The sequence below is a fragment of the Ascaphus truei genome, unplaced genomic scaffold (assembly GCF_040206685.1).
Source record: "Ascaphus truei isolate aAscTru1 unplaced genomic scaffold, aAscTru1.hap1 HAP1_SCAFFOLD_1915, whole genome shotgun sequence".
Lineage (NCBI taxonomy): Eukaryota > Metazoa > Chordata > Amphibia > Anura > Ascaphidae > Ascaphus > Ascaphus truei.
The window spans coordinates 17,501-42,500 of NW_027454819.1; the positions used below are offsets into that span (position 1 = coordinate 17,501).

At 50.6% G+C, this 25,000-nt stretch overlaps 1 protein-coding gene across 1 annotated transcript in view; it reads left to right on the forward strand.

The window, feature by feature from the left end:
* The first annotated feature begins 16,478 nt into the window (after positions 1-16,478).
* LOC142477072 (EGF-containing fibulin-like extracellular matrix protein 2) overlaps positions 16,479-25,000 on the forward strand; it is a 23,806-nt gene continuing 15,284 nt past the window's right edge. Inside the window, exon 1 of the mRNA XM_075582126.1 lies at positions 16,479-16,898. The gene's annotated coding sequence lies outside the window, so the exon portion shown is untranslated. The remainder of the gene's footprint in view (positions 16,899-25,000) is intronic.

Sequence of the window (25,000 nt, forward strand, 5' to 3'; positions counted from 1 at the left end):
CCTGGAGCCCGACCGACATCGGAAACGCAAGGCAGTCTCTGCTACACAGAGGAGTTGGACCATACTTAAGGCGAGGGAGCAGCTCAGTGAGTAAAGACACTGACTGGCACTGAGTGTGTAGCAGGGGAACCTGGTTAAATTCCCGGCGTCGGCTCCTTGTGACCTTGGGCAAGTCACTTTATCTCCCTGGCACCAAAAACATAGATTGTAAGCTCTGCGGGGCAGGGACTGTGTCTGCAAAATGTCTCGGTAAAGCGCTACGTAAAACTAGCAGCGCTATACAAGAACATGCTATTTAGGGAGCTGAGTGAGGACGTGCACCCCCAGTACGCGGCTGTACCGGCGAAAGAAATACAATCCTGTCCTACAGGATACTGCAAGCTTCGGTGTCTTCATAGGATACACGATGGTATCGGTTCCTTTCCCAAACATGGCCAATGAGTATATTCCATTTTACTCGTGAGTGGCCGCAATCCACACTTTTGTATGTAAAGTTTATTAAACATTATTATACATATATGCGGTATGGGCGCCGCGCTGCCCTTATCTGTGCTGTAGTTGCGGAGGAAGAAGTGTGTTCCCGAGGAAGAAGTGTGTTCCCGAGGAAGAAGGGTGTTCCCGAGGAAGAAGGGTGCTCCCGAGGAAGGAGGGTGTTCCCGAGGAAGAAGGGTGCTCCCGAGGAAGAAGTGTGTTCCCGAGGAAGAAGGGTGTTCCCGAGGAAGAAGGGTGTTCCCGAGGAAGAAGGGTGTTCCCGAGGAAGAAGGGTGCTCCCGAGGAAGAAGGGTGTTCCCGAGGAAGAAGGGTGTTCCCGAGGAAGAAGGGTGTTCCCGAGGAAGAAGGGTGCTCCCGAGGAAGAATTGTGCTCCCGAGGAAGAAGGGTGCTCCCGAGGAAGAAGGGTGCTCCCGAGGAAGAAGGGTGCTCCCGAGGAAGAAGGGTGCTCCCGAGGAAGAAGGGTGCTCCCGTGGAAGAATTGTGCTCCCGAGGAAGAAGGGTGCTCCCGAGGAAGAAGGGTGCTCCCGAGGAAGAAGTGTGTTCCCGAGGAAGAAGGGTGCTCCCGAGGAAGAAGGGTGTTCCCGAGGAAGAAGGGTGCTCCCGAGGAAGAAGTGTGTTCCCGAGGAAGAAGGGTGTTCCCGAGGAAGAAGGGTGCTCCCGAGGAAGAAGGGTGCTCCCGAGGAAGAAGGGTGCTCCCGAGGAAGAAGGGTGCTCCCGTGGAAGAATTGTGCTCCCGAGGAAGAAGGGTGCTCCCGAGGAAGAAGGGTGCTCCCGAGGAAGAAGGGTGCTCCCGAGGAAGAAGGGTGTTCCCGAGGAAGAAGGGTGTTCCCGAGGAAGAAGGGTGTTCCCGAGGAAGAAGGGTGCTCCCAAGGAAGAAGGGTGTTCCCGAGGAAGAAGGGTGCTCCCGAGGAAGAATTGTGCTCCCGAGGAAGAAGGGTGTTCCCGAGGAAGAAGGGTGCTCCCGAGGAAGAAGGGTGCTCCCGAGGAAGAAGGGTGCTCCCGAGGAAGAAGGGTGCTCCCGTGGAAGAATTGTGCTCCCGAGGAAGAAGGGTGCTCCCGAGGAAGAAGGGTGCTCCCGAGGAAGAAGTGTGTTCCCGAGGAAGAAGGGTGCTCCCGAGGAAGAAGGGTGTTCCCGAGGAAGAAGGGTGCTCCCGAGGAAGAAGGGTGTTCCCGAGGAAGAAGGGTGCTCCCGAGGAAGAAGGGTGCTCCCGAGGAAGTATTGTGCTCCCGAGGAAGAAGGGTGCTCCCGAGGAAGAAGTGTGTTCCAGAGGAATAAGGGTGCTCCCGAGGAAGAAGGGTGCTCCTGAGGAAGAAGGGTGCTCCCAAGGAAGAAGGGTGCTCCCGAGGAAGAAGGGTGCTCCCGTGGAAGAAGGGTGCTCCCGAGGAAGTATTGTGCTCCCGAGGAAGAAGGGTGCTCCCGAGGAAGAAGGGTGCTCCCGAGGAAGAAGGGTGCTCCCGAGGAAGAATTGTGCTCCTGAGGAAGAAGGGTGCTCCCGAGGAAGAAGGGTGTTCCCGAGGAAGAAGGGTGCTCCCGAGGAAGAAGGGTGCTCCCGAGGAAGAAGGGTGTTCCCGAGGAAGAAGGGTGCTCCCGAGGAAGAAGGGTGCTCCCGAGGAAGAAGGGTGTTCCCGAGGAAGAAGGGTGTTCCCGAGGAAGAAGTGTGTTCCCGAGGAATAAGGGTGCTCCCAAGGAAGAAGGGTGCTCCCGAGGAAGAAGGGTGCTCCCGAGGAAGAAGGGTGCTCCCGTGGAAGAAGGGTGCTCCCGAGGAAGTATTGTGCTCCCGAGGAAGAAGGGTGCTCCCGAGGAAGAAGGGTGCTCCCGAGGAAGAATTGTGCTCCTGAGGAAGAAGGGTGCTCCTGAGGAAGAAGGGTGCACCCGAGGAAGTATTGTGCTCCCGAGGAAGAAGGGTGCACCCGAGGAAGAAGGGTGCTCCCGAGGAAGAAGGGTGTTCCCGAGGAAGAAGGGTGTTCCCGAGGAAGAAGGGTGCTCCCGAGGAAGAAGGGTGTTCCCGAGGAAGAAGGGTGCTCCCGAGGAAGAAGGGTGTTCCCGAGGAAGAAGGGTGTTCCCGAGGAAGAAGGGTGCTCCCGAGGAAGAAGGGTGCTCCCGAGGAAGAAGGGTGTTCCCGAGGAAGAAGGGTGCTCCCGAGGAAGAAGGGTGCTCCCGAGGAAGAAGGGTGTTCCCGAGGAAGAAGGGTGTTCCCGAGGAAGAAGGGTGCTCCCGAGGAAGAAGGGTGTTCCCAGGAAAGAAGGGTGTTCCCGAGGAAGAAGGGTGCTCCCGAGGAAGAAGGGTGCTCCCGAGGATGGAGGGTGCTCCCGAGGAAGAAGGGTGCACCCGAGGAAGAAGGGTGCACCCGAGGAAGAAGGGTGCTCCCGAGGAAGAAGGGTGTTCCCGAGGAAGAAGGGTGTTCCCGAGGAAGAAGGGTGCTCCCGAGGAAGAAGGGTGTTCCCGAGGAAGAAGGGTGTTCCCGAGGAAGAAGGGTGTTCCCGAGGAAGAAGGGTGTTCCCGAGGAAGAAGGGTGCTCCCGAGGAAGGAGGGTGTTCCCGAGGAAGAAGGGTGCTCCCGAGGAAGAAGGGTGCTCCCGAGGAAGAAGGGTGCACCCGAGGAAGAAGGGTGCTCCCGGGAAAGAAGGGTGTTCCCGAGGAAGAAGGGTGTTCCCGAGGAAGAAGGGTGTTCCCGAGGAAGAAGGGTGTTCCCGAGGAAGAAGGGTGCTCCCGAGGAAGAAGGGTGCTCCCGAGGAAGAAGGGTGTTCCCGAGGAAGAAGGGTGTTCCCGAGGAAGAAGGGTGTTCCCGAGGAAGAAGGGTGCTCCCGAGGAAGAAGGGTGTTCCCAGGAAAGAAGGGTGTTCCCGAGGAAGAAGGGTGTTCCCGAGGAAGAAGGGTGTTCCCGAGGAAGAAGGGTGCTCCCGAGGAAGAAGGGTGCTCCCGAGGAAGAAGGGTGTTCCCAGGAAAGAAGGGTGTTCCCGAGGAAGAAGGGTGCTCCCGAGGAAGAAGGGTGCTCCCGAGGATGGAGGGTGCTCCCGAGGAAGAAGGGTGCACCCGAGGAAGAAGGGTGCACCCGAGGAAGAAGGGTGCTCCCGAGGAAGAAGGGTGTTCCCGAGGAAGAAGGGTGTTCCCGAGGAAGAAGGGTGTTCCCGAGGAAGAAGGGTGTTCCCGAGGAAGAAGGGTGTTCCCGAGGAAGAAGGGTGCTCCCGAGGAAGGAGGGTGCTCCCGAGGAAGAAGGGTGCTCCCGAGGAAGGAGGGTGCTCCCGAGGAAGGAGGGTGTTCCCGAGGAAGGAGGGTGTTCCCGAGGAAGAAGGGTGCTCCCGAGGAAGAAGGGTGCTCCCGAGGAAGAAGGGTGCTCCCGAGGAAGGAGGGTGCTCCCGAGGAAGGAGGGTGCTCCCGAGGAAGGAGGGTGCTCCCGAGGAAGGAGGGTGCTCCCGAGGAAGGAGGGTGTTCTCGAGGAAGAATCGGCATTATTTTCTGCTATTTTTAGCCCATTGTGCCCGTCCGTTCCCTGCTCCTTTCTCCCTTGTCTTCCTATCATTGTTTTATACGTTATCATATATTTATATATTGATTATATCTTTTTTTTACTTGGTGCAGCACTCAATCTTTTAGTCTCATCCTTTTAACCTAATATATTTGTTATCACTTTAGGATTTTTTATTTTTGGGCACAGTATTTTTGTTTTTGTCGTATGTATGTATCTATATATATATACACACAATAGAAGTGGTGTCCAATTACCCCTCACCGCCTAATCATTAGCAGATCATCAATCTCCTGCTTTAATTAGCTGAAGGTTCCGAAGTCCAATTAGCGGCAGAAATATGCACAGTAGCACATGTGGTTTTAATAGGTACACGACCTGAACACAGGTCCCATACCGGTACAGTTGGAGGGTATACTCAGTACTTTGTGTACACCTGTTGGTAAAGGTGCAAATTAGAGAGAGAGATCGCTGAGGAAATAAAGGAAGATAGATTTATGGAGAGGGGGCGGGGGAGAGCTGGATAGAGAAATGTGGGGGAAGAGGAGATGGAGGGAGAGCTGGATAGGCACAAAGTGGCAGGAGGAATTGGAACAGGTAGTTGAAGAGGGATCTGATCACACACGGCACCTGCTGTACAGACTAAAGTTTCTGAATGTCTCTCTGCGATATCATCCAGGATGGCCCTCCGCCGACTTAAACTTAACATGGCAAAAACAGAGCTCCTCATACTTCCTCCCAAACCTGGCCCTACTCCCTCCTTCCACATTACTGTTGGAAATACGATCATTCACCCAGTAGCCCAAGCACGCTGCCTAGGGGTCACACTCGACTCCTCTCTCACATTCTCCTCTCACATTTAAAACGTTGCTAAAACCTGACGCTTTTTCCTCCGCAATATAACAAAGATACGCCCTTTCCTCTGTTGCTCGACTGCTAAAACTCTGACTCAGGCCCTCATTCTCTCCCGTCTCGATTACTGTAACCTCCTGCTGTCCGGCCTTCCTGCCTCTCACCTGTCTCCCCTACAATCTATCCTAAATGCTGCTGCCAGAATCACTCTACTCTTTCCTAGATCTGTCTCAGCATCTCCCCACCTGAAATCCCTCTCCTGGCTTCCAATCAAATCCCGCATCTCACACTCCATTCTTCTCCTCACTTTTAAAGCTTTACACTCTTCTGCCCCTCCTTACATCTCAGCCCTAATTTCTCGCTATGCACCATCCCGACTCTTGCGTTCTTCTCAAGGATGTCTTCTCTCTACCCCCTTTGTATCTAAAGCCCTCTCCCGCCTTAAACCTTTCTCACTGACTGCCCCACACCTCTGGAATGCCCTTCCCCTCAATACCCGACTAGCACACTCTCTATCCACCTTTAAGACCCACCTTAAAACACACCTGCTTAGCGAAGCATATGAGTAGCTCCGTGGCTGATACTTTACACCTCATAAAACCTTGCCCCTTGCAGACGCACTTACCAGAACGCCCTCCTACTGTCTCTGTACGTCCTTCCTACCTACCCATTAGATTGTAAGCTCTTCGGAGCAGGGAGTCATCTTCCTAAATGTTAATTTTTAAGTCTGAAACACTTATTCCCATGATCTGTTATTTGTATTATTTGTTATTTATATGATTGTCGCGTGTGTTACTACTGTGAAGCGCTATGTACATTAATGGCGCTATATAAATAAAGACATACATACATACACTTCAAGGGTTAATGGTGGTGAGGGGGGGTTGGCAAATTGCCCCAAGAGAGGGCAGGAAGACTCTTCACACAGACACAGGGCCAGGAAATCAAACTCATATCCAGTGGGACCCGCTCCATTTATACACAGCCCCGGGAACTGTCTCGTAAGAGACATCTGTGTGTGTGTGTGTGTGTGTGTGTGTGTGTGTGTGTGTGTGTGTGTGTGTACAGTGTATGTGTGTATATCTATATATATATATAGCAAATGGTAATATTACTGTATCTCATTTGCATGTTTTAGACAGGTCTGCAGCCCCGCCTTTCACCATTATCACCCAGCACACAGCACTTACACTGCAGCAAGGGATTCTGCTTCATTTTTGCATAGCTAGTTAACCAACCCCACACTGATGAGACCCATTAAGGTTGAAACAGCTGTCTGTGGGTGGGTTTACTGGCCATGCATCTTAACCCTGGCTGTGCTCAAAGCGGTGACCATGCAGCAAGCTTAAGCCTATAGGGAACCATGTTGAATGGTTTTGAAGCAAAAGGTGGCCCTGTGTGCTCATTTGCATGTCATTTCCCAGAATCCCTTGCTGCAGTGGAAGTGCTGTGTGATAATGGTGAAAGGCGGGGTTGCAGACCTGTCTAAGACATGCAAATGAGCATACAGTAATATTTACATTTGCTATATATATATAGATATATAGAGAGAGAGACCCCAGGGGCTGTCCCATAAGAGACAACTGTGTGTTTATATAGAGGGGGGACTATCATATATATATAAATATATCTCCCTGGGGTCTCATTTGTCTACAAATATATATTTGTCTTTATAAAATGTTTTACCAGGAAGTAACACATTGAGAGTTACCTCTCGTTTTCACGTATGTCCTGGGCACAGAGTTATGATAGCAATACATGGTTACATTAAATGCACAGGGTTATACTATCCTATAAATTACACCTAGTTTGATATAGGTTTTGGATGTCAGGGGTATCAATGTGCAACCTAAATGTCAAATAGTAGTCATACCATATGCCCAGATATTTAAAACTTGTGACAGGGGCTAGGATGGTAATTCTGATCTGGAGCTCATTCATTGGAAGCTTTAGAAAGGTAGCCTTAGTCCCAAATACCATTGTTACAGTCTTGTCAGTTTTTAAAAACAGTTACTTTTGGGAAATCCAGTTTTCAAGTCTCAAAAAATCAGATTGACGTACGTGTCCAAGGTCGGAGAGGCGAGGGCTGGGCTGCAAAATCTAGGAATACTGCACCAGTGAGTTGTCCCCGTTCCATTCCACACTGGATCTCATTGCAACCCTTTAGCAGGGTAGTTACAGTGGAGTGTTTGGGCGAAAGCCAGATTGGAATTGGCTAGGGAAATTTGTCTTGGTATAGTAATCGCTTAATTGGGAGTGGACACATTTTTCCATGACTCTGGATAGTATTGGGAGAAGAGAGATTGGCCTGTAGTTTGAGACAGTGTTTTTGTCCCCACTTTGGAAGATTGGGACAACTCTGGTCATTTTCCAGGTCTCGGGGATATGGCCTGAAGACAGGATAGAGTTGATTAGGGAGGCACGCGGTTTGGCAATGGCTGGGGCACCAAGTCTTAGGAACTTAGGTTGCAGTAAGTCAGGTCCACATTAGCTGCTTAGTTTTTTTTCAACTTCAAATTTTTCTTTATTGGGTTCACAGATTCTTACATTGTATCACAGCCCATTGTATTAAAGCATCCCAATAAAGTTTTTCTATCATACATTAGACTATTTGAACTGCCTCAATATGGAACAAGAAGCAAACATATAGGACAAACAAGACAAACTAGACGATGGACAAGGGAGGGGGGGAGAAGGGGGGAGGGGTTTTCTCCGGGTATGCCTACCGACGTATAGTCTCTTATAAGCTTCTTATCTTTGTAGATATCCCTCATTGTCTCCATCTCGAGTATGCCGAGTTATCCCTATAGACTAGGTGTGTTGGATTGCTACCCTGGGGGCTGTCACCTACCTGTTCGTCGCTATTCGTCGTCTGGGCTCTGACCCCCAGAGGAGAACGCGCCTGTACCTATTATAGCAGGATTGCGGTGGCATCCACCCCGGGGATGTCTGTCTGTGTCAGCCAAGGCGACCAGACTTTTAGGAAGTTTGTGCCGGTGTCATTAACCAAACTCGTTAATTGTTCCATCCGGCAAACGTGCCAAATCCGATTTCGAATCTTGGGGATAACTGGAATTACTGGTTGCTTCCATAATGCTGCGATCTCGCATCTAGTGGCTATTGCAAAATGCGCGATTAATTTGTGCGTCGCATTTGGCATACCCTGGACCCGCCTGCCCAGTAGGAACAACCACGGGTCCAGGGGGATCTCCCAACCGAGAATCCGCTGTAACCAATCTCTAATCTGTTCCCAAATCGGGGCCACTTTTGTGCAGGACCACAGCATGTGTCGCAAGTCAGCCACCTCCCCGCACTGTTTTGGGCAGAGCGGGGAGTAGCCCCCAACAAATTTAGCTAATCTAGATGGGGTGTAGTACCACCGCATCAGGACCTTATACGCGTTCTCCTTTAGTGTGGTACAGATGGAGCTTTTAGCTGCTGCTTGTGTGATCTGCTCCCATTCCTCGTCCTCTAGCGTCTCCCCTAAGTCAGTCTCCCACTGTCGAATGTAGTGTAACCGAGTCTCGCTTGTCATCTTCGGACAGACCACCTCCCTGTACATTCTAGATGTGAGTCCCCTTGTGTCCGTATCCCTGGAACACAGCTGCTCGAAATTAGTACGTGCTGGTCTAATTGGAGTTTTGTTGTAAAAATCTCTGATCTGGAGGTACCTAAAAAATTCTGTATTTGGGATATTTTTTGCGGATTTGATTTGTTCAAATGATTGTATATGTATCCTGTCCCTCAGATCATTAAGTCGGGTAATGCCCGCTTGTGTCCAGTACTTCATGTTTTTACTGTTCAGGCCCGGAGCGAAATCAGGGTTGCCGATGATTGGCGTCATGAGTGATGCCTTTGTGGTTAATTTACAACTAAATTTGGTGGCCTCCCACACCCGAATAGAATTGGCAATGGTCTGTAGCGGCGTGCCGATCTGACGTGCCCTTCCCTTGGGCAACCAGATCAGCGTTTGGATGTCAATTGGTGCACAACACTTTTTCTCCAACTCTACCCATCTCCTAAGGCTTGGGTCTGTGTGCCATTGAAGAATTTGGGCCAATTGAGCCGCTTTGTAGTAAGCGAACAAACAAGGTACCGCTAGCCCTCCTCTGGTTGTGGGTCTCGTCAAAATACCCTTAGCAATTCTTGGGTTTTTCTTATTCCAAATGAATTTCATTATTGCTGACTGAAGAGAGAGGATGTCAGAGCGGACCAATGGTATAGGTAGGCTCTGGAAAAGATATAACATCCTTGGGAGGAGATTCATCTTCACGCAGTGTATCCTTCCAATCCATGAGATGCCCCCTTTTGCCCATACTCTGAGATCCTCCCCCAGCGCCTTTATTAACCTGGGAAAGTTTGCCTTATATAAAGTTTTGTAGTCCCGTGTAAGATATACCCCTAAATATTTGATAGCGGAGGGTTGCCATTTAAAATTAAAGTTGAGATCAATCACTTGTTGAGATCGCTACACAAGAGCAACAATGAAACCCCTAGGAAAGGGGCAAGGGGACGATTGAGACCTGGTAGTTTAGCCAAAATTAGGTAGATAGCATGATTTAGTTGTTAAAGGGAGGCGAGGAGGGAGCAGCTGGGGAAGCCTGCTCCGAAGTCTGCATGGGCCTGGCGCCGAAGTGGGGGAGCAGAACCCCGAGGCGCACTGGCGCGACCTTTTGGGTTAGATGCTCAGGGAGGGGTGTTCAACATCACGCCTCAAGTCTGGACATCCGGCGCAAGAGCCATAAACCCAGAGGCGGACATGTCGGCGAAAGGAGAGATGCAAGAGAACGCCGACAAATGCTAATTGTTATTGTCTGTTGTGTTGTGTATACGTCTACCCCCCCGTCCCTTGGTGTTTGTTCCCTTCCCCCTATCCTTTCAGAGGGGCCCGGAGAGAGTCGAGCGGGCGGAAAAAGCAGGAGACCCACGAAACGACAATATCAGAAAAACAGGTCGAAGCTACGTCAGAGGGCCCGGCACAGTTCTACAAATGAGTAAGGACATAGTGTTAGTATCACATAATGTTAAAGGCCTTAATAGTCCTGCTAAAAGGAGAGTCGCATTTAGAGACTACAGACGCAAAGGTGCAGAAGTGCTCTTCTTACAGGAGACCCACTTTTCCCAAACCAACTTCCCCAAATACCTCAATAAAGACTTTAGGACTCACTTCCTGGCCTCAGCACGAGTAAAAAAGAGAGGGGTCGCCATCCTAATTCACAATCATATACCATTCAGACATGACAGATCATATAGCGACAGAGAGGGGAGATATCTGATAATCACAGGCACCATTAGGGAGTATCCAATAACATTGGCTACAATTTATGCCCCAAACGACAACGCGACATCTTTTTTTAGTAGTTTCTTCAATAAGCTAAGTAAAGTCGCAAAGGGGAACATCGTAGTGGCAGGTGACCTGAACAGAGTTCTCAATCCAAACCTTGACCGTTGCACAACCACTAACAAATCACTCAGACAGGACGTATTAACTTTGACAAAAGGCCTCATAAGTTGTCAGCTTATAGACATATGGAGAGAGCAACATCAAGGAGTACGCGAGTACACGTTCTACTCCCACCCCCATAACACATACAGCCGGATAGACTACTTCCTAGTATCCAATAGATTGGTCCCTGGGGTCTCTCGCTCAGAGATCCATGATATTTCATGGTCTGACCACGCACCTGTAGAGCTGCGGTGCACATTAGTTCCGCTGGACAGACCTAGAGCGAATTGGAAACTAAACGAGATCCTCTTAAAGATCCCAGACCTTGGGCGGGAGGTGGGGGGAAAAATTACAGAATATTTTGAGGAGAATGAGGGAAGCGTGGTGTCACAAGCCACATTGTGGGAAGCTCATAAGGCAACCCTCAGGGGAATATTGATGAATCTGGCCGCCAAACGGAAACGGGAAAGAGAGAAGAAAACTAAAGAGTTAGAAACACAAATAGCTGAGCTCTCTGCCCTGCACAAACTTAATAAGCGGGATCACACGCTTAAACAACTTTTAGATGCCAAAATTAAACTTAATCTTCTCCTCACCTCCCAGGCTGAGAGGGAAATGGCGTGGTCGAAGCGTAAATTTTATGAAAAAGCGAACAAACCTGATACACTCCTTGCCAATAAGCTAAAAAAGAAGCTTCAAAATTACTCGATTCACGCAATTCGGAACCAAAGGGGAGACCTTACCTCCATACCTGGGAAAATTGTAGAGGAATTCAAAATTTATTATGAAAAACTATATAATGGAGACAAGGTCACCCACAACACTAAGACGGGTGAGTTATTAAACACCTTCCTGAAAGAGGCAAAATTACCAACCTTAGGAAGGGCGGAGAGAGAAGCGCTACAGGCGGACTTTACCTTGGAGGAAATTTTGGAAGTCATCAAAGCATTAAAACCGGCTAAGGCGCCGGGACCAGATGGCTTCTCTAATTTGTATTATAAGAAGTACGCCAAAATTCTAGCCCCACATATGCTAAAATTATTTAACGGCGTACTAGAGGGGGCCTCCTTCCCAGCACAAATGCTTCAGGCGTCCATCTCGGTGATCCACAAACCCGGAAAGGACCCGGCAGACTGTAAGAGCTACCGGCCCATTTCACTGATTAATTCTGATATCAAAATCTACTCCAAACTTATAGCGAACAGGGTGGGTAGTGTCCTTCCCGGGTTAATCCATGCAGATCAGGTGGGGTTTATCGGAGGAAGGCAAGCGGCAGACAACACCAGAAGAATCATTGACTTGATTGATCTGGCCCAAAAGAAAAATACACATTCTATGGTGCTAAGTCTGGACGCGGAAAAAGCCTTTGACAGAATAGACTGGCCCTACCTAACGGAGACTCTGAAGGCATTTGGCTTTGGAGGACGCCTAATGCGGGCCATCATGGCACTGTATGAGGGCCCAGCGGCGAGAGTGAGGCACCAGGGCTTTCCTTCTGAGCAATTCCATATAAAAAGTGGAACGAGACAGGGATGCCCGCTGTCGCCGTTGCTGTTTGCCCTTTGTATAGAGCCCTTGGCGGCGCACATTCGTAATAGCCCAGATATAACAGGCATTTCAGATGGAGAGCAAGAGTATAAGGCCGCTCTATATGCGGATGATGTTATCCTAACACTATCTAAACCGCTCACGTCCCTTCCTAATGTATTTGAAATTCTGGGCAAATTTAACCATATTTCTGGCTTTAAGATTAATCAGTCTAAATCAGAAGCCCTCAATATAAATCTTCCCAAAGAAGTTGAAAAACTGATTGATCTCAACTTTAATTTTAAATAGCTGCTTAGTTTTAATGTTAGGAGCACACCCCATAAAGTACTGTATTGATTGAATGTGTTTGCAATGTCAGTGGGATTTGTCAGAGTTGTATCATCCTTTTTGATATTAAATGGCTGTTGATGGCTAGAAGGCTGGAATATATTGTTGATAACCTTCCAGAAGTTAGCTGGGTTTGATGTATTTTGGTGGAGATTGTCAGAGTAATATTGTGCTTTTGCGTGCCTTGTTTGCCTTGTGCACATGTTCCGCATGCATCTGTAGTGATTAAGATCCTTGGTAGTGCCAGTTACTTTGTAGCTTTTCCACAAGGAATCCCTGAACTGGTAGAGTGCTATAAGGTCAGGTGTAACCCATGGAAGGTGCCCCCCCCGTACTCTTATTCTGCGTAGAGGAGCCTGGTTATCACAGAGTTTTAAGAACTCGGATTGGAAATAATAGAGCGCAGAATTGGGGTCAGGTACCCATATTGCAGCATTGGTAAAGTGAATCAGAAAAACGGATTGACAATTACTATCACAATTGCCCGCTAATGGGTTAAATTACCTGTTCAGTATATCTTACTACGGGTATCTATTACATGATCCTTCAGAATTAACACCAGCCAGTCTATTTACTGATGTCCCTCTAACTATTGGTCCGTTTTTGTGATTCACTTTACCAATGCTGCAATATGGGTAATATGTAAAGGCCCCCCGCAGGTGTCCAAAATATCGCCTGACGAAGCATACATGATATGCGAAACGCGTGGCGAAGGATTAAGAGTGAGGAACCAGATCATATACCGCTCGGTTACCCTACACTCCAGTGTATTTTTCCATTTATTGGTCTTCACTCCCCATAAGAGACGGCTTCTAACAGTGCTGAGGATAAGGGGTCCTTTCTCTTCCGGGTATTCCTCTGACGCATGAACTTGCACGAAGCCGGAAGTGAGTTGCTACAGAGTGCGACCGGCTCAGCCTCAGCGCGCAGTACTGATACCACCACACCAGCATTTCCCCATCTTTTCCACTGTATGCCGACAAAAGGAGGAGTTTGATTGGCCCTGACACGGACTGAATTTTACTTATATGCAAGTTACTATTTTTTGGCTATTTTGTACTTACCAATACAATTGTTCTCACCTGGGGGCGCTCCTGTGCTCTCTTTTTTGGCAAGCCAATTGAGGTTGAAATCACCAAGAACTAACAGCTCACTCTTCCCATTGTAGGGTTACCTCCAGGGGTGGGGCCAAGGAGAGGAGGAAACAGCATGGAGCGGAGGTGAGAGGGTGTGTTTGTGTGTCTCGAGCGTGTCACACTTTTCACCATTATGGCTAGTATTTTTGGAGAAGCCCCCTGGCCCCCCTAATTCGGAGAGGACATTTTGGCAAGAAAGTGAGTGATATCAGCCAGGGATTGTAAGGGGGGTTTAGATGTCAGCAATAAGAATGGGTTTAGAGGCAGGGGAGGCACATTTTACCAAATAGGATTTCCAAAGAAATACACAATGTTCAGGGAAAAAGGGACCCCTTCCGTTTTCCATCATATTTTAGATATTCCTTCGCTCAATCCACATGAAAAGTTGCACCGTTGTTGGTCTGTTCTGTAGATGAACATACTATAATAAGCACAATGTAGACAATTAACGGATGTTAACTAAATTGATGTCACTGTGTTATGTGAACAGGTCCCAGATACGCTGCGGGAGGTGCGTGCTCATTAAACGGGAAATAGGAGGTTTTCCTTCGTAGCGCGTCAATGTGTTACACTGTTTATAGTCTAATCTGAAACACGAAGATTACTATAAAGCTCGAGTTTAAAATGTGTTCAAAATCCCCTCCTCCTGCTGGTGAAACACCCGGAGACGGGAACGCCGCTGATTGCATCATCGGTACCGCGCTGACCCAGCGTCTCCCGCTGCGGAGCGATACGTTGTGTTACGGAAGTCATCACGTGTCACCAATTCCACAGAATATTTATTAGATCATCAAATCATTCTTAAATATGAATAATCTCCTGTGACGGACCGTTCATCGCGCAGCTTTCCATGAGCATGTAGTTCTTTTAGTGCAAGATACCGAAAAATAACCGTGTGCAGGCCGACCCAGGACTGAGGTACTGACCCGGGCCCAGGACTGAGGCTCTGACCAGGGCCCAGGACTGAGGTACTGACCCGGGCCCAGGACTGAGGTACTGACCCGGACCCAGGACTGAGGTACTGACCCGGACCCAGGACTGAGGTACTGACCCGGGCACTGACCCGGGCCCAGGACTGAGTTACTGACCCGGACCCAGGACTGAGGCACTGACCCGGACCCAGGACTGAGGTACTGACCCGGGCCCAGGACTTAGGCACTGACCCGGGCCCAGGACTGAGGTACTGACCCGGGCCCAGGACTGAGGCACTGACCCGGGTCCAGGACTGAGGTACTGACCTGGGCCCAGGACTGAGGTACTGACCCGGGCCCAGGACTGAGGTATTGACCCGAGCCCAGGACAGGTACTGACCCGGTCCCAGGACTGAGGTACTGACCCGGGCCCAGGACTGAGGTACTGACCCGGGCCCAGGACTGAGGTACTGACCCGGGCCCAGGACTGAGGTTCTGACCCGGGCCCAGGACTGAGGTACTGACCCGAGCCCAGGACTGAGGTGCTGGCCAGAGCCCAGGACTGAGGTACTGACCCGGGCCCAGGACTGAGGTACTGACCCGAGCCCAGGACTGAGGTGCTGGCCAGAGCCCAGGACTGAGGTACTGACCCAGGCCCAGGACTGAGGTACTGACGCAGGCCCAGGACTGAGGTACTGGCCCAGGACTGAGGTACTGACGCAGGCCCAGGACTGAGGTACTGACCCGGGCCCAGGACTGAGGTACTGACCCGGAACCAGAACTGCGCTGACCCGTGCCCAGGATTGCGGTACTGACAGCAATGCGGGAGATGGGGAAAGTATAGGGGGGTTAAGGAGCTTAGAGAGACCATGAGCTGACACTCTAATTTGTGTGTAGATAGATAGATGAGTGGGGTCTCTCAGTAGGATATGTGAGGGGTAGGGGGGCTCAGATAGAGGGGTGGTCTCTGGGGTGTGTGAGGGGTAGGGGGGCTCAGATAGAGGGGTGGTCTCTGGGGTGTGTGAGGGGTAGGGGGGCTCAGATAGAGGGGTGGTCTCTGGGGTGTGTGAGGGGTAGGGGGGCTCAGATAGAGGGGTGGTCTCTGGGGTGTGTGAGGGGTAGGGGGGCACAGATAGAGGGGTGGTCTCTGGGATGTGTGAGGGGTAGGGGGGCTCAGATAGAGGGGTGGTCTCTGGGGTGTGTGAGGGGTAGGGGGGCACAGATAGAGGGGTGGTCTCTGGGATGTGTGAGGGGTAGGGGGGCTCAGATAGAGGGGTGGTCTCTGGGATGTGTGAGGGGTAGGGGGGCACAGATAGAGGGGTGGTCTCTGGGATGTGTGAGGGGTAGGGGGGCACAGATAGAGGGGTGGTCTCTGGGATGTGTGAGGGGTAGGGGGGCACAGATAGAGGGGTGGTCTCTGGGATGTGTGAGGAGTAGGGGGGCACAGATAGAGGGGTGGTCTCTGGGGTGTGTGAAGGGTAGGGGGGCTCAGATAGAGGGGTGGTCTCTGGGGTGTGTGAGGGGTCTCTGAGGGTAGGAGGAGATATGGGGGGGATGTGTGAGGGCTTGTCTCGGGGGGGGGGTGTGTGAGGGGTGGGGTCCCAGAGGGAGGGGGGGGAGAACAGCTGGACATGAAAGGGCTGTGTGTTTGTGTTTAAGTAAAAGCAGGTGTGGGAGAATTTTACTGGAAAGCAGGAAAGGACAGGAAAAGAAAATCAGGAATTCAGAGAGAGAGAGAGAGAGAGAGAGAGAGAGAGAGAAGTGAGAGAGGGGAGTAAGAGAAAAAGAAGTGTGAGAGGAGAGAGAGAGAGCGAGAGAAGAGAGAAAGGATACAAATTCAGAGAGAATTGGAGGACAGAGGCCCATAAAGGGTGAAAGAGACAGAAAACAGGAGAGAGAAGGAGGCAGGAAGAGAGAGAGAGAAGGAGCAAGAAAGAGTGAGAGAGCCGCACAGAAAAAGAGAAGGCCGGAGAATCAGAGGAGAGAGGGAGTGAGAGGCTCAGAGAAGGAGAGAGAGAGAGAGGGCAGGAGAGACAGAGAGGGAGTAGTGAGAGGGAGTCAGAGGGAGTAGTGAGAGGGAGTGAGAAGAGGCGGAGGAAGAAGGTGAGAAACAAGAAGGGAGGGGAAAGAGAGGGAACAAGGGAGACATTTAGGACAGTGAGTGTGTGTGTGAGAGAGAAGTGGGGGAGAGAGAGAGCGAGAGGTGGAGGGAGAGAGAAGTAGAGAGAGAGAGGGGGGGAGAGAGAAGTGGAGGGATAGAGAGAGGGGGAGAGAGAAGTGGAGGGAGAGAGAGAGGGGGGGAGAGAGAGAGGGAGAGGGAGAGAAGTGGAGGGAGAGATAGGAAGAGAGAAAAGTGGAGGGACAGAGAGAGAGAAGTGGAGGGATAGAAAGAGAGAGGGAGAGAGAGAGAAGTGGAGGGATAGAGAGAGAAGTGGAGGGAGAGAGAGAAGTGGAGGGAGAGAGAGAGAGGGAGAGAGAGAGAGGGAGAGAAGTGGAGGGAGAGATAGGAAGAGAGAAAAGTGGAGGGATAGAGAGAGAGAAGTGGAGGGATAGAGAGAGAGAGAGGGAGAGAGAGAGAAGTGGAGGGATAGAGAGAGAAGTGGAGGGAGAGAGAGAAGTGGAGGGAGAGAGAGAGAGGGAGAGAGAGAGAAGTGGAGGGACGGGGGAACATTCGATCTTACTGGTTTTATTTCACATTATTTCAAGACAAACAGAAAACTGTAAGTAGCGATATCTATGTTTTATCTATCGATTTATCTACTGTATCTATTACTGTTTAGGTATATACCTATCTACCTACCTGTCTCTATCTACCTACCTGTCTCTGTATGTACCTACCCTTCTCTGTATATACCTACCTTTCTCTGTATGTATCGACCTATCTGTATGTATCTACTTACCTGTCTATGTACCTACCTACCTGTCTCTGTATGTATATACCTACCTGTCTCTGTATGTATCTACCTACCTGTCTCTGTATGTATCTACCTACCTGCCTCTGTATGTACTTACCTATCTGTCTCTGTATGTACCTACCTGCCTCTGTATGTACCTACCTATCTGTTTCTGTATGTACCTACCTGTCTCTTTATGTATCTACCTACCTGCCTCTGTGTGTACCTACTTACCTGTCTCTGTATGTACCTACCTACCTGTCTTTGTATGTATCCACCTACCTGCCTCTGTGTGTACCTACTTACCTGTCTCTGTATGTATCTACCTACCTGTCTCTGTGTGTATCTACTTACCTGTCTCTGTATGTATCTACCAACCTGTCTGTATGTATCTACCTACCAACCTCTGTATGTACCTGCCTACCTCTGTACCGGCCTACCTGTCGCTGTATGTACCTACCTATCTGTCTCTGTAGGAACCTACCTACCCATCTCTGTATGTACCTACCTACCCACCTCTATGTACCTACATGTCTCTGTATGTAGCTACCTACCTGTCTCTGTGTGTACCTACTTACCTGTCTCTGTATGTACCTACCTACCTGTCTCTGTGTGTACCTACCTACCTGTCTCTGTATGTACCTACCTACCTGTGTCTGTATGTATCTACCAACCTGTCTCTGTATGTACCTACCTACCTACCTCTGCATGTACCTACCTATCTGCCTCTGTATGTACCTACCTGTCTGTATGTACCTATCTCTGTATGTATCTACCAACCTGTCTCTGTATGTATCTACCAACCTGTCTCTGTATGTATCTACCTACCTGTCTCTGTATGTACCTACCTACCTGTCTCTGTATGTATCGACCTACCTGTCTCTGTATGTACCTACCTGTATGTACCTACCTACCTGTCTCTGTACGTATCAACCTACCTGTCTCTGTATGTACCTTCTTACCTGTCGCTGTATGTACCTACCTGTCTCTGCATGTACCTACCTATCTGCCTCTGTATGTACCTACCTGTCTCTGTATGTACCTACCTGTCTCTGTATGTACCTACCTACCTGTTTCTGTATGTACCCACCTATATGTCTCTGTATGTACCTACCTACCTGTCTCTGTATGTACCTACCTACCTGTCTCTGTATGTACCTACCTATCTGTCTCTGTATGTACCTACCTGTCTCTATATGTACCTACCTACCTCTGTATGTACCTGCCTACCTCTGTACCGGCCTACCTGTCTCTGTATGTACCTACCTATCTGTCTCTGTATGTACCTACCTACCCATCTCTGTATGTACCTACCTGCCTCTGTACGTATCTACCTACCTGTCTCTGTGTGTACCTACTTGCCTTTCTCTGTATGTTCCTACCTACCTGTCTCTGTATGTATCTACCAACCTGTCTCTGTATGTATCTACCAACCTGTCTCTGTATGTATCTACCTACCTGTCTCTGTATGTATGTACCTACCTACCTGTCTCTGTATGTACCCACCTACCTTGTATGTACCTACCTACCTGTCTCTGGATGTACCTACATACCTGTCTCTGTATGTACCTACCTAGCGGTCTCTATGTACCTACCAGTCTCTGTATGTACCTACCTACCTGTCTCTGTATGTATCTACCTACCAGTCTCTGTATGTACCTACCTGTCTCTGTATGTATCTACCTAAAAGTCTCTGTATGTACCTACCTATCTGTCTCTGTATGTACCTACCTGTCTCTGTATGTACCTAGCTACCTGTCTCTGTATGTATCTACCTACCTGTCTCTGTATGTACCTACTTACCTGTCGCAGTATTATCTATGTATCCATCTCACTTTATTCATTATTGATCAGGATATTCGCGCAGGTCTCAGGTCCCTAACCCCGACCTCACCTGACATGTGAATGTGCTCAGAGCTTCTCTCTCCCATTACTCTGCAGTGTAAGAGCTTTGTCACTTCTCTGCCCACTAACTTATCTCTGTGTATGTCATTTGTAGCTTTATTCAGAGCTTTCCCCACCTCTTCTCTCTCTCCCCCTACTCTCCCTCTCTTCCCTCCCCCTTCCTCTATCTCTCTCCTTCTCCCCCATCCCTTCTCTCTCTACCCCATCCCTCTCTCGCTCTACCCCCATCCCTCTCTCTCTCTACCCCATCCCTCTCTCTCTCTACCCCCATCCTTCTCTCTCCCCCTCAACCCTCTCTCTCCCCCTCAACCCTCTCTCTCCCCCTCAACCCTCTCTCTCCCCCATCCTCTCTCTCTCCCCCATCCACCCTCTCTCCCCCATCCACCCTCTCTCCCCCATCCACCCTCTCTCCCCCCATCCCTCCCCCTCCCCCCATCCCTCCCCCCATCCCTCCCCCTCCCCCCATCCCTCCCCCCATCCCTCCCCCCATCCCTCCCCCTCCCCCATCCCAAAGAGCTGTGTGTGGGGTCAGTACAGGAATAGCAGAGGGCAATGCAGTAACCCCCTCTCTCTCTATAAAGAGCTGTGTGTGTGTGGGGTCAGTACAGGAATAGCAGAGGGGGGCACACAGTAACCCCCGTCTCTCTCTCTATAAAGAGCTGTGTGTGGGGTCAGTACAGGAATAGCAGAGTGGCGCGCACTAACCCCCTCTCTCTCTATAAAGAGCTGTGTGTGGGGTCAGTACAGGAATAGCAGAGAAGCGCGCACTAACCCCCTCTCTCTCTATAAAAAGCTGTGTGTGTGTGGGGTCAGTACAGGAATAGCAGAGAGGCGCACTAACCCCCTCTCTCTCTATATAAAGAGCTGTGTGTGGGGTCAGTACAGGAATAGAAGGGGAGCACGCACTAACCCCCGCCTCTCTCTCTATAAAGAGCTGTGTGTGGGGTCAGTACAGGAATAGCAGAGAGGCGCGCACTAACCCCCTCTCTCTCTATAAAAAGCTGTGTGTGTGTGGGGTCAGTACAGGAATAGCAGAGAGGCGCACTAACCCCCTCTCTCTCTATATAAAGAGCTGTGTGTGGGGTCAGTACAGGAATAGAAGGGGAGCACGCACTAACCCCCGCCTCTCTCTCTATAAAGAGCTGTGTGTGGGGTCAGTACAGGAATAGCAGAGAGGCGCGCACTAAACCCCTCTCTCTCTATATAAAGAGCTGTGTGTGGGGTCAGTACAGGAATAGCAGAGGGGCACACTAACCCCCTCTCTCTCTCTATAAAGAGCTGTGTGTGGGGTCAGTACAGGAATAGTAGAGGAGCACACTAACCCCCTCTCTCTCTATAAAGAGCTGTGTGTGGGGTCAGTACAGGAATAGCAGAGAGGCGCACTAACCCCCGTCTCTCTCTCTATAAAGAGCTGTGTGTCGGGTCAGTACAGGAATAGCAGAGGGCGCGCACTAACCCCCGTCTCTCTCTATAAAGAGCTGTGTGTGGGGTCAGTACAGGAATAGCAGAGGGGCGCACTAACCCCCTCTCTCTCTATATAAAGAGCTGTGTGTGGGGTCAGTACAGGAATACCAGAGGGGCGCACTAACCCCCTCTCTCTCTATATAAAGAGCTGTGTGTGGGGTCAGTACAGGAATAGCAGAGGGGCGCACTAACCGTCTCTCTCTCTATAAAGAGCTGTGTGTGGGGTCAGTACAGGAATAGCAGAGAAGCGCGCACTAACCCCCTCTCTCTATATATAAAGAGCTGTGTGTGGGGTCAGTACAGGAATAGCAGAGAGACGCACTAACCCCCTCTCTCTCTATATAAAGAGCTGTGTGTGGGGTCAGTACAGGAATAGCAGAGGGGCGCACTAACCGTCTCTCTCTCTATAAAGAGCTGTGTGTGGGGTCAGTACAGGAATAGCAGAGAGGCGCGCACTAACCCCCTCTCTCTCTATAAAGAGCTGTGTGTGGGGTCAGTACAGGAATAGCAGAGGGACGCACTAACCCCCTCTCTCTCTATAAAGAGCTGTGTGTGGGGTCAGTACAGGAATAGCAGAGGGACGCACTAACCCCCTCTCTCTCTATATAAAGAGCTGTGTGTGGGGTCAGTACAGGAATAGCAGAGGTGCGCACTAACCCCCTCTCTCTATATAAAGAGCTGTGTGTGGGGTCAGTACAGGAATAGCAGAGGGGCACGCACTAACCATCTCTCTCTCTATAAAGAGCTGTGTGTGGGGTCAGTACAGGAATAGCAGAGAGGCGCGCACTAACCCCCTCTCTCTCTATAAAGAGCTGTGTGTGGGGTCAGTACAGGAATAGCAGAGAGACGCACTAACCCCTTCTCTCTATATAAAGAGCTGTGTGTGGGGTCAGTACAGGAATAGCAGAGGGGCACGCACTAACCGTCTCTCTCTCTATAAAGAGCTGTGTGTGGGGTCAGTACAGGAATAGCAGAGAGGTGCGCACTAACCCCCTTCTATAAAGAGCTGTGTGTGGGGTCAGTACAGGAATAGCAGAGGGGCGCACTAACCCCCTCTCTATATAAAGAGCTGTGTGTGGGGTCAGTACAGGAATAGCAGAGAGGCGCACTAACCCCCTCTCTCTCTATAAAGAGCTGTGTGTGGGGTCAGTACAGGAATAGCAGAGAGCGCACTAACCCCCTCTCTCTCTATATAAAGAGCTGTGTGTGGGGTCAGTACAGGAATAGCAGAGAGGCGCACTAACCCCCTCTCTCTATATAAAGAGCTGTGTGTGGGGTCAGTACAGGAATAGCAGAGAGGCGCGCACTAACCCCCTCTCTCTCTATAAAGAGCTGTGTGTGGGGTCAGTACAGGAATAGCAGAGGAGCGCGCACTAACCCCCTCTCTCTCTATATAAAGAGCTGTGTGTGGGGTCAGTACAGGAATAGCAGAGGGCACGCACTAACCCCCGTCTCTCTCTATAAAGAGCTGTGTGTGGGGTCAGTACAGAAATAGCAGAGAGGCGCACTAACCCCCTCTCTCTCTATATAAAGAGCTGTGTGTGGGGTCAGTACAGGAATAGCAGAGAGGCGCACTAACCCCCTCTCTCTATATAAAGAGCTGTGTGTGGGGTCAGTACAGGAATAGCAGAGGGGCGCACTAACCCCCGTCTCTCTCTATAAAGAGCTGTGTGTGGGGTCAGTACAGGAATAGCAGAGAGGCGCGCACTAACCCCCGTCTCTCTCTATAAAGAGCTGTGTGTGGGGTCAGTACAGGAATAGCAGAGGGGCGCACTAACCCCCGTCTCTCTCTATAAAGAGCTGTGTGTGGGGTCAGTACAGGAATAGCAGAGGGGCGCACTAACCCCCTCTCTATATAAAGAGCTGTGTGTGGGGTCAGTACAGGAATAGCAGAGGGGCGCATTAACCCCCTCTCTCTATATATAAAGAGCTGTGTGTGGGGTCAGTACAGGAATAGCAGAGAGGCGCACTAACCCCCTCTCTCTCTATATAAAGAGCTGTGTGTGGGGTCAGTACAGGAATAGCAGAGAAGCGCGCACTAACCCCCTCTCTCTCTATATAAAGAGCTGTGTGTGGGGTCAGTACAGGAATAGCAGAGAGGCGCGCACTAACCCCCGTCTCTCTCTATAAAGAGCTGTGTGTGTGTGGGGTCAGTACAGGAATAGCAGAGGTGCGCGCACTAACCCCCCGTCTCTCTCTATAAAGAGCTGTGTGTGGGGTCAGTACAGGAATAGCAGAGGGGCGCACTAACCCCCTCTCTCTCTATATAAAGAGCTGTGTGTGGGGTCAGTACAGGAATAGCAGAGAGGCGCACTAACCCCCTCTCTCTCTATATAAAGAGCTGTGTGTGGGGTCAGTACAGGAATAGCAGAGGCGCGCACTAACCCCCTCTCTCTCTATATAAAGAGCTGTGTGTGTGTGGGGTCAGTACAGGAATAGCAGAGGAGCGCGCACTAACCCCCTCTCTCTCTATATAAAGAGCTGTGTGTGTGTGGGGTCAGTACAGGAATAGCAGAGGGGCGCACTAACCCCCTCTCTCTCTATATAAAGAGCTGTGTGTGTGTGGGGTCAGTACAGGAATAGCAGAGGGGCGCACTAACCCCCTCTCTCTCTATATAAAGAGCTGTGTGTGTGTGGGGTCAGTACAGGAATAGCAGAGGAGCGCGCACTAACCCCCTCTCTCTCTATATAAAGAGCTGTGTGTGTGTGGGGTCAGTACAGGAATAGCAGAGGGGCGCACTAACCCCCTCTCTCTCTATATAAAGAGCTGTGTGTGTGTGGGGTCAGTACAGGAATAGCAGAGAGGCGCACTAACCCCCTCTCTCTCTATATAAAGAGCTGTGTGTGTGTGGGGTCAGTACAGGAATAGCAGAGGGGCGCACTAACCCCCTCTCTCTCTATATAAAGAGCTGTGTGTGTGTGGGGTCAGTACAGGAATAGCAGAGGGGCGCGCACTAACCCCCTCTCTCTCTATATAAAGAGCTGTGTGTGTGTGGGGTCAGTACAGGAATAGCAGAGCGGCGCGCACTAACCCCCTCTCTCTCTATATAAAGAGCTGTGTGTGTGTGGGGTCAGTACAGGAATAGCAGAGGGGCGCGCACTAACCCCCTCTCTCTCTATATAAAGAGCTGTGTGTGTGTGGGGTCAGTACAGGAATAGCAGAGGGGCGCGCACTAACCCCCTCTCTCTCTATATAAAGAGCTGTGTGTGTGTGGGGTCAGTACAGGAATAGCAGAGGGGCGCACTAACCCCCTCTCTCTCTATATAAAGAGCTGTGTGTGTGTGGGGTCAGTACAGGAATAGCAGAGGGGCGCGCACTAACCCCCTCTCTCTCTATATAAAGAGCTGTGTGTGTGTGGGGTCAGTACAGGAATAGCAGAGGGGCGCGCACTAACCCCCTCTCTCTCTATATAAAGAGCTGTGTGTGTGTGGGGTCAGTACAGGAATAGCAGAGGGGCGCGCACTAACCCCCTCTCTCTCTATATAAAGAGCTGTGTGTGTGTGGGGTCAGTACAGGAATAGCAGAGCGGCGCGCACTAACCCCCTCTCTCTCTATATAAAGAGCTGTGTGTGTGTGGGGTCAGTACAGGAATAGCAGAGGGGCGCACTAACCCCCTCTCTCTCTATATAAAGAGCTGTGTGTGTGTGGGGTCAGTACAGGAATAGCAGAGGGGCGCGCACTAACCCCCTCTCTCTCTATATAAAGAGCTGTGTGTGGGGTCAGTACAGGAATAGCAGAGGGGCGCACTAACCCCCCGTCTCTCTCTATAAAGAGCTGTGTGTGTGTGGGGTCAGTACAGGAATAGCAGAGGGGCGCACTAACCCCCTCTCTCTCTCTATAAAGAGCTGTGTGTGTGTGGGGTCAGTACAGGAATAGCAGAGGGGCGCACTAACCCCCGTCTCTCTCTATAAAGAGCTGTGTGTGTGTGGGGTCAGTACAGGAATAGCAGAGAGGCGCACTAACCCCCGTCTCTCTCTATAAAGAGCTGTGTGTGGGGTCAGTACAGGAATAGCAGAGGGGCGCGCACTAACCCCCTCTCTCTCTATATAAAGAGCTGTGTGTGTGTGGGGTCAGTACAGGAATAGCAGAGGGGCGCACTAACCCCCTCTCTCTCTATATAAAGAGCTGTGTGTGTGTGTGGGGTCAGTACAGGAATAGCAGAGGGGCGCGCACTAACCCCCGTCTCTCTCTATATAAAGAGCTGTGTGTGGGGTCAGTACAGGAATAGCAGAGGGGCGCACTAACCCCCGTCTCTCTCTATATAAAGAGCTGTGTGTGGGGTCAGTACAGGAATAGCAGAGGGGCGCACTAACCCTCTCTCTCTCTATATAAAGAGCTGTGTGTGTGTGTGGGGTCAGTACAGGAATAGCAGAGGGGCGCACTAACCCCCGTCTCTCTCTATATAAAGAGCTGTGTGTGTGTGTGGGGTCAGTACAGGAATAGCAGAGGGGCGCACTAACCCCCTCTCTCTCTATATAAAGAGCTGTGTGTGTGTGTGGGGTCAGTACAGGAATAGCAGAGGGGCGCACTAACCCCCGTCTCTCTCTATATAAAGAGC